Source organism: Hyperolius riggenbachi, chromosome 4 (assembly GCF_040937935.1).
Source record: "Hyperolius riggenbachi isolate aHypRig1 chromosome 4, aHypRig1.pri, whole genome shotgun sequence".
Lineage (NCBI taxonomy): Eukaryota > Metazoa > Chordata > Amphibia > Anura > Hyperoliidae > Hyperolius > Hyperolius riggenbachi.
Genome location: NC_090649.1, coordinates 228,644,287 through 228,659,865, shown reverse-complemented (window position 1 = coordinate 228,659,865; position 15,579 = coordinate 228,644,287). Strand labels below are relative to the sequence as shown.

General features: G+C 41.7%; 1 long non-coding RNA gene across 1 annotated transcript in view; it reads right to left on the bottom strand.

The window, feature by feature from the left end:
- Window positions 1-15,579, bottom strand: part of LOC137570666 (uncharacterized) — a 155,876-nt gene that overhangs the window by 12,918 nt on the left and 127,379 nt on the right. Inside the window, exon 3 of the long non-coding RNA XR_011031129.1 lies at window positions 6,125-6,301. This is a non-coding gene — a long non-coding RNA (uncharacterized lncRNA). The remainder of the gene's footprint in view (window positions 1-6,124; window positions 6,302-15,579) is intronic.

The window sequence follows — 15,579 nt, the reverse complement described above, 5'->3', positions numbered from 1 at the left end:
TCTAAGACATTTTTGCTTGAAAGTTGAATTTTACATTATTTTCACAAAAATGTAATGTGAAAAGAATATTGGCATTCTTGCTCCTCACTATTCACAGTTATAATATAATCAATGCATACCATGACCATAAATCTTAAAGCCTGTCTTATGAAATATGTAGAACTGTCAGGAAACGCGGAAAAGCCGCCGCGTGTGCCAAGAGCTAGGCGGCTGACTCCGCGTCCTACGCAGCGGTTTGCACGTGTCTGGCGGTGTGGTGGAACACGGAAAAGCCGCCGCATGTCCTGACAGCAAAGAGGCTGTTTGCATGCAGCAGCATGTGCTTTGTGTGGCTGGGTCTGTTAGTGCACCTAGACAGATGGAGAGCTATGCACGCGCGAGCCTGAATGCAGGACCTTTATACCAGCAGGGGAAGTGTCAGCTGATCAGGAAGGTCAGCTGACTCCTGTAGGACTCATGATTGGCTGAATGGTTCGGGCGGGGCAGCAGAGTCCAGCAACTATATATTCTGCTGCTTGTCAGTTGCTGGTTGTCTGCCATTGCTAACACTTGCGTGAAGGCACTCAGACCTTAGCTAGACCCGACAGTGTGCCAGAACCGGCTGGAGCTGGGAATCCACACTGAGTCAGATTCTTGATAGCTTTATGTACTAATTGTATGGTATTATTTGCTAGACCAGTTCCAGGGTGCTGAGATCAAGGCCCTCACACCCCAGACTAGGAATACTGTGTATCTTCTGTGTATTCTCTAGACCAGTTCCAGGGTGTTGAGATCAAGGCCCTCACACCCCAGACTAGGAATACTGTGTATCTTCTGTGTATTCTCTAGACCAGTTCCAGGGTGTTGAGATCAAGGCCCTCACACCCCAGACTAGGAATACTGTGTATCTTCTGTGTATTCTCTAGACTAGTTCCAGGGTGCTGAGATCAAGGCCCTCGCACCCCAGACTAGGAATACTGTGTATCTTCTGTGTATTCTCTAGACTAGTTCTAGGGTGTTGTAAATACGGACCTCACACCCAAGACTAGGGAACTGTATTACCATTTATGTTATGCTCCAGACTAGTTCCAGGGTGTTGTGAATACGGACCTCACACCCTAGACTAGGGAACTGTATTACCATTTATGTTATGCTCCAGACTAGTTCCAGGGTGTTGTGAATACGGACCTCACACCCAAGACTAGGGAACTGTATTACCATTTATGTTATGCTCCAGACTAGTTCCAGGGTGTTGTGAATACGGACCTCACACCCAAGACTAGGGAACTGTATTACCATTTATGTTATGCTCCAGACTAGTTCCAGGGTGTTGTGAATACGGACCTCACACCCAAGACTCGGGAACTGTACTACCATTTATGTTATGCTCCAGACTAGTTCCAGGGTGTTGTGAATACGGACCTCACACCCAAGACTAGGGAACTGTATTACCATTTAAAATTATGCTCCAGACTAGTTCCAGGGTGTTGTGAATACGGACCTCACACCCAAGACTAGGGAACTGTATTACCATTTATGTTATGCTCCAGACTAGTTCCAGGGTGTTGTGAATACGGACCTCACACCCAGACTAGGTTGTGTATTACTGTGTTACGTTAGCCCAGTTCAGGGCAAAGCCTTACATATTAGCAGCAGGGCTTCCTGCGTCCCAGCCTTGGTCCCTCGCTCAGGGGTCCACAGGCTACAGGAATATCACCCACCGCTCAGGGGTGAATTCCTCGGGAGTATAGGCCGCCAGCTCCGCTGGTGGTCTTTACTCAGAGTTGTTACTGTTGCACCAAACACTTACACTCTCCCTGGTGTCTAGAGGTTAGACATATCTGATTGTTGACGATTCCGCAGATCCTCAATAATCGGGTATATCTGTATTCTTGGGGATACTGCGGATCGCCAAGGATCAGATTCTCTCTCTGGTTACTGACACCGATCGTTACAAGAACAAATAAAATGCATAAAATAAGTAAAGTAAAACTGAGCGCAGAACAAATAGTTTGACTTTCTCCTTCTGACTTAATAATTCCTAATTTAGTGTTATTAATTCTTATGTGTCAGGGCTTAACAAGGAAACCAGACTTAGTTGTCCTGGATCTTATCCTACTTTAGATTACCAGACTTGAAATTCTGAGTTAGGCCAATTATTGAAATCATTAGTCAGGCCAATCGAGCCCAGAGAACTATTTATTCTTAAAAATACAATCACCCTATACAGTTCTTGAGCAGTGATCCTTTAGATTACCTAACAGCTCCAGGTAAATCTGGGAGTTCCAGGGATTTTAAAAATTCTTGTATTTGGTTTGGGTCAGGTTGTGTTATATCTGATAATTTTGTTAAAGAAAAGCAGAATTTGCTTTTTATTAGTGCTTTAAAGGAGTGCTGTAAGGGGAAAAAAGAGAGTTTAACTTAGCTTAACTTTGATGTGGCTTGATCTGCTGCTGCCTCAGAGATGGTGTTACACTGCTTTGGTGTTTAGGTGTCATCGTGTCCAGTGCTGGGCCGAAATTACGCATTAGCGTAATTACGCATCGTAATTCACTACAAATGCACCGTAAGCGTTACGTGTAAGGTTACGGTATTACGCGTAATTAATTACGCGTAGACCGTGGGTTACGTTTTACGCGTAACAAATTACGCGTAAGACAGTAAACTCCCATTGAAATTACACAGTCTGCCGTAATCGCGTAATATTACGCTCCCGTATAATATAAAAAAGCCGCCGACTTTAAGGGTTAATAGCAAAGCCCCCTTAAGTGCTAAGAGCCTCAAATTTGGAGAATATATTAAGGAGATCAGAAGGAATAAGAGGAAAAAATTTTTTTTCAAAAAGACTTTATAGTTTTTGAGAAAATCGATGTTAAAGTTTCAAAGGAAAAATAGATACATTTAAAAACCCGCCGACTTTAACGGTTGATAGCAAAGCCTGCTTAAAATTTAGAAACACCAAATTTACAGGGTATATTAAGGGGATCAGTGGGAATAAGAGGAAAAAAAAATTTTTCAAAAAGACCTTATAGTTTTTGAGAAAATCGATTTTTAAGTTTCAAGGGCAAAAATGTCTTTTAAATGCGGAAAATGTCAGTTTTTTTTGCACAGGTAACAATAGTGTTTTATTTTCATAGATTCCCCCAAGTGGGAAGAGTTTTACTTACTTCGTTCTGAGTGTGGGAAATATTAAAAAAAAAACGACGTGGGGTCCCCCCTCCCAGACCTCTTTAACCCCTTGTCCCCCATGCAGACTGGGATAGCCAGAATGCGGAGCACCGGCCGCGTGGGGCTCCGCACCCTGACTATACCAGCCCGCATGGTCCATGGATTGGGGGGTCTCGGAAGGGGAGGGGCAGCCAAGCTTTCCCCTCCCCCTCCGAGCCCTTGTCCAATCCAAGGACAAGGGGCTCTTCTCCACCTCCGATGGGCGGTGGAGGTGGAGGCCGCGATTTCCTGGGGGGGAGGTTCATGGTGGCATCTGGGAGTCCCCTTTAAAAAGGGGTCCCCCAGATGCCCACCCCCCCCTCCCAGGAGAAATGAGTATAGAGGTACTTGTACCCCTTACCCATTTCCTTTAAGAGTTAAAAGTAAATAAACACACAGACACTTTGAAAAAGTATTTTAATTGAACAAAAAACATAACCACGAAAAAAGTCCTTTAATATTCTTAATTAACCATTAATACTTACCTGTCCCTTTAAAAGCCAGTTCCCACGCAATATCCTCGGAAATATACTAATCAGTTACAATGTAACAAAGCTATTACAATGTAACAACTTTGTTACTTTGTAACACCACCGCACCCGACGTCACTCGCCGCCACCGCCGCGTCTGCGCTGACCCGACAGAGCTCTGAGCTATATAGCTCAGAGCTCCCTAAGCATCTTTGTATTTGGGCTCCAAGGAGCCCCATTGGTCCTTAGCAGACCAATGGGGTTCCTTTAAATCAGAAGGAACCCCATTGGTCTGCTAAGGACCAATGGGGCTCCTTGGAGCCCAAATACAAAGATGCTAAGAGAGCTCTGAGCTATATAGCTCAGAGCTCTGTCGGGTCAGTGCGGGACGCTAAGTCCCCGCCGCCTCCCGCTGTCAGCCCCGCCCACATCTGTCACCCACATGTCACCCACATGTGGGTGACATGTGGGTGACATGTGGAAGAGGCGGGGAGGACAGCGGGAGGCGGCGGGGACTTAGCGTCCCGCACGGACCCGACAGAGCTCTGAGCTATATAGCTCAGAGCTCTCTTAGCATCTTTGTATTTGGGCTCCAAGGAGCCCCATTGGTCCTTAGCAGACCAATGGGGTTCCTTCTGATTTAAAGGAACCCCATTGGTCTGCTAAGGACCAATGGGGCTCCTTGGAGCCCAAATACAAAGATGCTTAGGGAGCTCTGAGCTATATAGCTCAGAGCTCTGTCGGGTCAGCGCAGACGCGGCGGTGGTGGCGAGTGATGTCGGGTGCGGTGGTGTTACAAAGTAACAAAGTTGTTACATTGTAATAGCTTTGTTACATTGTAACTGATTAGTATATTTCCGAGGATATTGCGTGGGAACTGGCTTTTAAAGGGACAGGTAAGTATTAATGGTTAATTAAGAATATTAAAGGACTTTTTTCGTGGTTATGTTTTTTGTTCAATTAAAATACTTTTTCAAAGTGTCTGTGTGTTTATTTACTTTTAACTCTTAAAGGAAATGGGTAAGGGGTACAAGTACCTCTATACTCATTTCTCCTGGGAGGGGGGGTGGGCATCTGGGGGACCCCTTTTTAAAGGGGACTCCCAGATGCCACCATGAACCTCCCCCCCAGGAAATCGCGGCCTCCACCTCCACCGCCCATCGGAGGTGGAGAAGAGCCCCTTGTCCTTGGATTGGACAAGGGCTCGGAGGGGGAGGGGAAAGCTTGGCTGCCCCTCCCCTTCCGAGACCCCCCAATCCATGGACCATGCGGGCTGGTATAGTCAGGGTGCGGAGCCCCACGCGGCCGGTGCTCCGCATTCTGGCTATCCCAGTCTGCATGGGGGACAAGGGGTTAAAGAGGTCTGGGAGGGGGGACCCCACGTCGTTTTTTTTTTAATATTTCCCACACTCAGAACGAAGTAAGTAAAACTCTTCCCACTTGGGGGAATCTATGAAAATAAAACACTATTGTTACCTGTGCAAAAAAAACTGACATTTTCCGCATTTAAAAGACATTTTTGCCCTTGAAACTTAAAAATCGATTTTCTCAAAAACTATAAGGTCTTTTTGAAAAAAAAATTTTTCCTCTTATTCCCACTGATCCCCTTAATATACCCTGTAAATTTGGTGTTTCTAAATTTTAAGCAGGCTTTGCTATTAACCGTTAAAGTCGGCGGGTTTTTAAATGTATCTATTTTTCCTTTGAAACTTTAACATCGATTTTCTCAAAAACTATAAGGTCTTTTTGAAAAAAATTTTTTCCCTCTTATTCCTTCTGATCTCCTTAATATATTCTCCAAATTTGAGGCTCTTAGCACTTAAGGGGGCTTTGCTATTAACCCTTAAAGTCGGCGGCTACCTAACATTGATCCATGCGTCAACTTTTCCGCTTGGCAGCATGACCTTACGCATTAATTGCTAGTAGGAATTTACGCGTAAGCCTATAACGTAACAACTTGAATTACGGTATTCTTACGCGTAATTGCGTAAGGGCAATGCGTAATTACAGACATGTACCGAAATTGAATGTCTATGCCGTAAGCGTAATTTCGTAATGCGTAATAGCGTAAAATTACGCGTAATGATCCGTAAGCGTAGCTTTTTCCATTACGATCAGCACTGATCGTGTCTGAGCACTGGAAAGATCTTCCTCCTATGGACTCCTCCTATGTATTATGATGATCTACAGACTATAATAATAGTCAGAGAAGGCACATTCTGGTCTCCCAGAATGCTCAAGGAGGAGCATTCCACATAGCTAAACAGCCAAGGCTGTGATATCACTGGGACAGCAGGGCTACATACCAATATAGAGCAATATATCTACACAGGAAGTGTTTCTGATACTGAAATTAGGGTAATTAACATAACGCAGGTATCCTGAATAATGTACTACATTGTACCATTTGTCACTATGGTGTCTCTTTAAGTTTACGAATAGGAACCAAATACACAAAATTTGCTTACCTGCAGTGCTCAATATATTTCAATGTTGAGACAGAGTGAAGCCAGCAAAATCTTTATTCCATGAAAAGTGTTACATGAAATACATTTTTGCTCCTTCATTTTGTATAGAAGTACTATTTGTAGAGCCTTTCTTAGTACTACCATCACCTTGAATTCTCCTTCCAGATAATCACACTCCTGGTTAAATGGAAAGGGAGATATTGTAACTAAAGCAAAAATTAAATAACATACTATCTAGGAGGAAACATTTATTTGTAAACCACTTGTTTGTATTTCCATCTAATATATGACTAGAACAGCTTATACAAAGTGAACATTGAACCTCCAGTAATGAGCTCTATGTTGGAAATGTATACAGTTTTCTGTTATTGATTTTGTTGTCTTTCTGGTGGTACAACCCGAAATGAGGCAATAGTTATACACAGAACAAGAACAGCTATGCTTTATTGAAGTCATCTACTCTGGTTTGTCCTTTGTCCTCCTACAATTGATTATCCTGTGAATTCTAAACTGAATTTGCCAGGTTAAGCACTAGGCTAATTTACAACGGAGGCTTCTTAGTGAAGCACTAACAGGAGCATCAACATATTCACTGCTACAGTGTTTATAAATATAGGAACCAGACATAACTCAGTGTGTATTAGGCAAGGGAATATAAAATATACATATGATGTTGCACCACATAACATCTCACAAAACCAACGTAAGGAAATCTCCTGGCAAAGTACTAAATCAGTTTTTAAACTCTATTCCTTAGAAAATACTATGAGAAAAGAACATGCAAAATAAAGGAGAGAGAAAAGTACAATAAGTGCACAAAAAGTAAGGAAAAAATGGCCAGATATGGACAAGATTTAGTGCATAGTTGTGTTAATATATAGGAAAAGGCACATGGGACTTTTAAAGAAGAAAAGCATTACATGTAAACTTGTTTTATTTATTAAAAATATAATACAGGGCCTATATACAGTCTGAACATGACACCCTCAATGTCTGTAAATATGGATCATCAGAAAAAGAGACAAGAATATAATTCCTGTTTATTGATGTATTGAAGAGCGATTATTACAAGTAACGTGTGGTTTTGCTTGATGGAGCCGGTTTAATCAGATGATGGAATACACAGAACTGATTTTTAAACTAAACACATTTTAGACCCTGTTTAGAGACCAAAGTAAAACTTAACCTTTATTTCATTTTCAATAAAATCATTGCTATTGATTTATAATATTATTGTTTGATTACTTTTGTACAGAAACCTAGTTTGGGAGTTTTTAAGTTGAGTTGTAAGGGATATACTGTATTTGTAGTGATCTCCTCACACCTCCCAAAAACTAGGCACTAATAAAGTATTACAATGCTGTGTTGCTTCTAGTAATAAAAAGACCCTCCACCTAAAACCGACATGTTTCGGCTCTTTAAAAATAGAGCCGTCGTCAGGGCTAACTATGAAAAAGTGCTTAGGGTGCAAAGTGCATAGTGAAGATAAACACAGCTATCTATAAATACATAGTAAAGAAAACAAAAAAGTGAGAGCTATGCTCTCTAGCAATGTCAGCTATCAAATGAGGCTTCATCTTAGCCTCCTTTATATACCCTTAAAGATGGGTGGTTACAAGAGATTGGTACCTCCCATCTAAGCCATTCTCTCCTATTGGTCAAAGTGATTGTCAATCACCAAAGCAGTACACTTATTGGTTGTTCATATTTCTCCATATGTTTTCAAACGACCCTTTTCCAGGTTCCCCACTGTCCAGAAAAATCATAGTGTACGCCTTACCGTCTGCGCAAACCCCTGACACTATGCAGATATCCTAAAAAGCCGTTTATCAGGTAAAACTCCGTGTTCGGCGATAGCTCCCATAGGTTTACATTGGGAATCTCCCATTGGTTGTACAGAGTCATGTGGTTAGGCGTCATATCACCCTCTCCGTTCATTTGTCAGCTAGTATCCTCCGCTGGCAATACAGTGCCACCATTGGTCAAATGCTACCATGTGATCAAACGTCACTTAGCTCCCGTTCCTTGCCATTAAACATAGTGCGTCTCCGCATCATCATTGGGCGGAAGACGCTTGCAGAGGAAGGGAGGCGTGGTCTCCCCAAGGCTTCAGTATTGCCATAGTAACAAACCCCATACGTGTCCATGCGTCGCCGCCATATCATTAAATTAGTGAAAACAAGTAAACTTCCAGGCGTAGTGTTCCATTATGCATAGGGAAATGAACCGTGTGTTGAAATAAGTATTTATGGATATGACATATAAAGATGTGTCCGAACTGAGATTGGATTGTAAGCCGTTGTCAGGACAACAGGGATGCGCATACTTCACCACGCCTCCTCCCTCCTTATTACTGTAGCGTCCCCGCCTGTTGATATGGCGGCGACGCATGGACACGTATGGGGTTTGTTACTATGGCAATACTGAAGCCTTGGGGAGACCACGCCTCCCTTCCTCTGCAAGCGTCTTCCGCCCAATGATGATGCGGAGACGCACTATGTTTAATGGCAAGGAACGGGAGCTAAGTGACGTTTGATCACATGGTAGCATTTGACCAATGGTGGCACTGTATTGCCAGCGGAGGATACTAGCTGACAAATGAACGGAGAGGGTGATATGACGCCTAACCACATGACTCTGTACAACCAATGGGAGATTCCCAATGTAAACCTATGGGAGCTATCGCCGAACACGGAGTTTTACCTGATAAATGGCTTTTTAGGATATCTGCATAGCGTCAGGGGTTTGCGCAGACGGTAAGGCGTACACTATGATTTTTCTGGACAGTGGGGAACCTGGAAAAGGGTCATTTGAAAACATATGGAGAAATATGAACAACCAATAAGTGTACTGCTTTGGTGATTGACAATCACTTTGACCAATAGGAGAGAATGGCTTAGATGGGAGGTACCAATCTCTTGTAACCACCCATCTTTAAGGGTATATAAAGGAGGCTAAGATGAAGCCTCATTTGATAGCTGACATTGCTAGAGAGCATAGCTCTCACTTTTTTGTTTTCTTTACTATGTATTTATAGATAGCTGTGTTTATCTTCACTATGCACTTTGCACCCTAAGCACTTTTTCATAGTTAGCCCTGACGACGGCTCTATTTTTAAAGAGCCGAAACATGTCGGTTTTAGGTGGAGGGTCTTTTTATTACTAGAAGCAACACAGCATTGTAATACTTTATTAGTGCCTAGTTTTTGGGAGGTGTGAGGAGATCACTACAAATACAGTATATCCCTTACAACTCAACTTAAAAACTCCCAAACTAGGTTTCTGTACAAAAGTAATCAAACAATAATATTATAAATCAATAGCAATGATTTTATTGAAAATGAAATAAAGGTTAAGTTTTACTTTGGTCTCTAAACAGGGTCTAAAATGTGTTTTATTTTAATCAGATGATACCTGCAAGGCAATGATTGTTAATAACACAAAGGTTGGTGCACTACATACTTTAAAACTGCTACACATTTAAAATTTCAATTTTTTCCAATAGCTGTTCTCCACTTGACAGAGAATGATATAAAACATTTATGAGGCATGTGAAACTCATTATGACCAGGTTTGGTGAAATATTTGGACCTAGTATTACTACAATGTACTACATATAATACACCATTTAATCATTCAAATAATCAATCCATCAAATAGTAGGTTTAAATGCCATCTGTAAAAAAATCCAGTAAGTCTTATTGGCCCTAGACTACAATGGACACAAAAATATGGTAGGGATTCGATTGTGAGTTCCTCTGAGGGACAAGGCTATGTATACTCTGTAAAGCTGAAAGATTAAGAAGTACCCTGGAATTTAATTCCAAAACAAAACTGTATCTCTAAACAGTTGATACTTCTGAATGAAGGAAGTTGTGTTTCGTGTACATATACTGTACCTAAATAGCGTTTACAAGTCAGTGATGAACCTCATATTTTTCAGTTGAAATAATAGGAATTTGATATAACACACCATATGATGTCAGTGAAGGGTTTTATAAAAATGTCATTGTAAGTAAGCATCTCATTTCATCTGGTAACTTAAGCCAAAAAGCTACAGAAAAAAAGAAAATAGAAAAAATATGGTACAAAATGAAACTAAAAATTACTAGGAAAATGGTTTAGACTTAAATATCCCTTTAGTCACGAACTGTCAGAACTCGCTTTCTAGAAGCTATGTCTCCCTGGTGCATTGGCTGTAGAGACTTTACTTAAAGAAAATGTCAACTGTATAACCAAAGAAAACATTTATCTGGGGAAGGGTAATCTGGTGTCTATATAAGACGTAATAATTTGAGTCTTAAATGATTAGAAGCAATGATTTAAGTCTTAAATGATTTATGTATAATGCTTCATGTACAAGCTAAACAATTACATGATTGTGGGGTTATTAAAATGTTAATACAATAACCAGATACATCACGTTCTGTGTACTGGAAAATAATTATGATGATGGTTATGATCATCATCTGAGATTTAGGATCCTATGTAAAACACATATTCAAGTAAAACAAAAGTATGTAACAGGGGAACAATATAATCTATCAGAAATAATTCATTAATGACAGTGCCATCGCAACACTAGAAAGCTAAAATAAACTCAATAATCTCAATGAATATGGTATTCACACTTTTCTTTTGGGATAGCAAATACTGTAAAACCTCCAAAAAAATAAATAATACATAACTTTATGAAAAAAAAATGTAAGGATGGTAGGTGGAAAACTAGATGTTTTTTAATGAGACTGACCGTAGTTCATACATTCAGTCTGATAGTTGCCATTATCGATCATGGCTAAATAATGCCCCTAAAGGGTAATTTTGTAGGATTATGAGGAATTGTTCATTTGTAAATGATTACTGGGAACAATACCAGATTATTGAGGACCGGTTTATTGCTAAGGGTTATAATCGAATTGCTCTACGCAAAGAACGGGGTGTTACATGAAGTCCGTGATATACGCCTTCAGAAGAAGGTCCCTAATGTGACAAATAGTAGTAACAACAACATAGGTATTAGAAATGATTTCTCTTTTGTAACCACTTTTTCCACTGATCATTATGCTGTGAAGCATGTGATCAATAAGAATTGGGGTATTTTTAAAAAAGACCCGATTATTGGCCCTCACCTCCCCAAAAATCCTTGCATTATATACAGGAGACCACCTAATGTAGGTAGTGCATTAGTGAACAATTCTATGAAGCGCCCTAGACCAGTTATGTTTCCAGACTTTAAAGTTTTTTGTCCCTGCAAGAAGAAACATGTATGCAGGATTTGTGAATTTGGTGGCTCAGTCACTAGGTTACTCAGTTACTCAGTTACTTTGTCTCCCATTCTAACGGTAAAGAGCTCAAGATCAATCAGTTTTTTACCTACACCACCACAATGGTTGTATATTTGGTTGTCTGTCCGTGCGGTCTGCAATATGTGGGCCACACAGGCAGAACAGCAAAGAAAAGATTCTCTGAACACATTTAAAATAGTTTGCATCCAGACAAAAAATCTCACAGTATTCCGGAACATTTCTCTAAGGAACATGCATGTTCCCCTGTGGGCATTAAGTGTTTTGTTATTGACGGGATAAAACCACATTGGAGGGGTGGGAATACAATTAAGCCATTGTCCCAGTTGGAGACTCGCTGGATTTACCAGCTGAGCACCCTAAAACCGGGGGGGGGGGGGGGGGGGGGCTAAATGCGCATATAGATCTCAACGGTTTTATTAAGGATGAGTAACAATTTTCTTTTTATAGGATTTGCGTTGATGCAATTTTATGCATTTTTACATGTTTTTGCATTATATTGTATTTTTAATATGTCACTAGAAGACCCAAGCCCGTTTAAAACAGGCACTAGGTCTTTTTTTCTTGCTGCCGCCGCCAGTGCCCGTGCGCATGCCCGCCGTGCACCCGCACCTGCTGCGTGCGCACCCGAAGCTGCCGCACGTGCTCCCCCGTCTGCCCCCGTCGGCCTCACGCGCGGTCGCCCACCTCGCACATGCGCCGAGGCAAATAACAGGGACAAACGCCGGACGCAGCGACACAGGGGTTTTATAGTATAGGATTATTAATGGTGTTATTAGATGTAGATAACACTGTATATTGTTATTGGTTAGAGTAACCAGGATCTACAAATTGGACATATTGCTTGCAATAATTATGCTCTGTGAGTAGTATTTTGTCTCCTTCCGCTTCCCATACTGTCGGCTGTTCATTGGGGGAAGGAATGAATGATTATGTATTTTATATAAGGACTTTATATTTTATATGCAAACATCCCCTGAGGAAGGCTGCTGGCAGAAATCCGGATCAAGATTTTAATATTTGATATGTTAATAAACAAGCTTTTGTCAGTAAGTACTATTGTTGTGGGGTCTGTCCAACACTAGGCGCATTCTGCACTATGGTGTGTCCCCTCTGTGCTTCCATATACAGGAATTGAGCCGACAGAATCCTGCATATCCTTTGGAATGCAGAGCCAGAGTGTGCGACATCACTTCTGGTGGAGAGACTCGGCATCCTCAGTCAGATCCAGTACATCCGCGTGAGCGGTATTTGTGCACATAGCACGAAACTGGTGCCCACGGAGGACTTCATGTAACAGCAGGAGGTATTTCCCTTATACCTACGCTGCTTGCAGGTACTGCTTTCACATATTTAGTACAGTAACTGGTTTTCAGGGACATTGCATTCTCCAGCCATCGAGCGCCAGGTCCTCCTAGTGTTTATTTTAATACATATCTTTATGACCTATTTATACTGCTACTAAAATTGCTAACACAGAAACACCTTGGCTTATAATCAGTTCCATAGTTTATAAAGAAGCTTGCTATTGTTTCAACTCAATGTGTACAATGGCTGCAAGAAAAGATAGATAGATAGATAGATAGATAGAGAGATAGATAGATAGATAGATAGATAGATAGATAGATAGATAGATAGATAGATAGATAGATAGATAGATAGATAGATAGATAGATAGATATTAAAAATGCTTTTGTTTTCAAAAGTTCTTCTTAAAAGTAAACTAAAAAAAAAGTAAAAAATAAAAAAACTTTATATAGTCTCAAATTAATTTTGATTAAGTTGTTACTGCCATCAGAATGATCAGGAAATGTTGGTCAAAATATATTCTACTCATATTAACTCAATACCTAAGTTTGTTAACTTTATCTTAAGCAAGAAGTAAGGATCATCATTCCAAATAGATATGAAAATGTTAAAGGCTGTCAGAAAATATGATGGTTTACTGGCAGCTATTACATTTTGCATATATATTCGGAGTGTCAATCCTTACTTCTAGCATATATGTTGGTATATTAGTAACCAAGATTTGAGCTCTTAATCATCAACTAGAGCACAGCCATATGGTGTGTATTAATCAAGCTACATTATGTAAGGCTTGACAGGTTATGCCCCAATCTAGTGCCATGACTCTGAGTCCGGCCCACAGTCTTTACACATAGACAAGCCCCCGCGTGAACAGGACACTGAATATCTCCTGACTACGGTTATCCCCCAGGTCTTAACGTGCAAGGTATACAGACAAAAGTAGAGTGGACAATAACCTCTCAGAGCCCTACTGAGCCAAGTATCAAAGTTCAAATGCACACAAGTATCAAACTGTAGTAATTGTAATACCTTAGTTATGTAAATGAGGCCCACAATGGCGACAATCAGATGTCTAGTGATAATTGGATCAGAGTGTCAAGGTAACAAGCAAGGATCGGTCCAGGCAGCAGGCAAGAGTATCCAGGTAACAAGCAAAGGTCGGTCCGGACAGCAGGCAGGAGTATCCAAGTAACAAGCAAAGGTTGGTCCAGGCAACAGGCAAGAGTATCCAGGTAACAAGCAAAGGTCAGTTCAGGCAGCAGACAAGAATGGTCCATAACAAGCCAAGGGTCAATATCCAGGAACATCCAATCAAACATTAGCTTGATCCTGCCTAAGTGTCAGCTGTTAGAGTCAGCTGACACTACGCTGTTAGCTGACCGGAGTCAGCTGACTATTGTTTACTTTTGCGGAGAGCGTACTGAGAACTAGAGATGGCCCGAACTGTTCCCCGGCGAATCGCGGAGAACCGCAAACTTTTGCGGAAGTTTGATTCGCCCCCATAGTGCATCATTAAGATCAACTTTGACCCTCTACATCACAGTCAGCAGGCAAATTGTAGCCAATCAGGCTACACCCCCTCCTGGAGCCCCACCCCCCCTTATAAAAGGCAGGCATCGCCAGGCATTGGACTCACTCATGCGCCTGCAGTAATTAGAGAAGGGAGAGCTGCTGCAGAGAGAGCTATAGGGAAAGCTTAGTTAGGCTTTTGGAGGCTTGTTAGCTTGCTCCTTGCTGATTCTTATTGCTAAAAAAGCACCCCTCAACAGCTCTTTTGAGAACTAATCTTGTGATCTATTTTTTTTTTTTGTCGTCCACTTGCATTATATACAGCCTTGTCAGTCAGTCGCAGCTGTCCACAGACACTTGTGTTGCATAGACAGCCTCGGTAATTCCTACAGTGGCAGTGCCAGGCACAGCACATTCAGTGACTACCTGTGTGTGACAGGCAGCTGCACATTTGTAATCCCAATCACTGCACCTGTTCACCGTTCAGTGCACCTATTTACGTGAGCGCAAGAAGTAATATACCACCAGTCATTGCAACTGTTCGCGGTACCTGTGTGTGACAGGTGCACATTTGTAACTCCAATCACTGCACCTGTTCACTGTTCAGTGCACCTACCTACCTACCTACGTGAGCGCAATCAGTGTAATATACCACCAGTCATTGCACCTGTTCACGGTACCTGTGTGTGACAGCTGCACATTTGTAATACCAATCCCTGCATACCTGTTCACTGCACCTGTGTGACTACACGCTGTTTAGTATACCAGTCCGTGCCTACCTGTTAACTGCACCTGTGTGACAGCTGCACATTGTATTTTAATACCAGTCACTGTTACCTTTCACTGCACCTGAGTGACTGCACATTGTATTAGTCAAGTCAGTGCATTCCTTTCACTTCATCCCTCCCGATATGGACAAAACAGGTAGAGGCAGAGGCAGGGGCAGACCTAGAGGCAGGCCACCCAGCAGGTCTGTTTGAGGTCATGCTGACGTGATTTTGTGTGGCCCTGGCCCAAAGTACAGTACTCAGAAGAAGGCATGTCCCATCAACTCCCAAGATTGTCAGGACGTGGTTGACTATATAACACAGAACACCTCATCTTCCACAGCCACCAGCGCTACTCCAAGTACCACATCCGCTACATTTGACACTTCACAGAAGTTATTTGGTGGGGAAACCACTGATTCACAGCCATTATTGTTACAACAAGATGAAGGCGCTAAGCAAAATACACCACCTCATATGTCTGAGTTAGGCGACACTATAGACGTAAGGTGTGAGGAGGAGGATGATGAAGTACCTGCTGTTGGTGCAGTTTTGGAGGTGTCTGATAC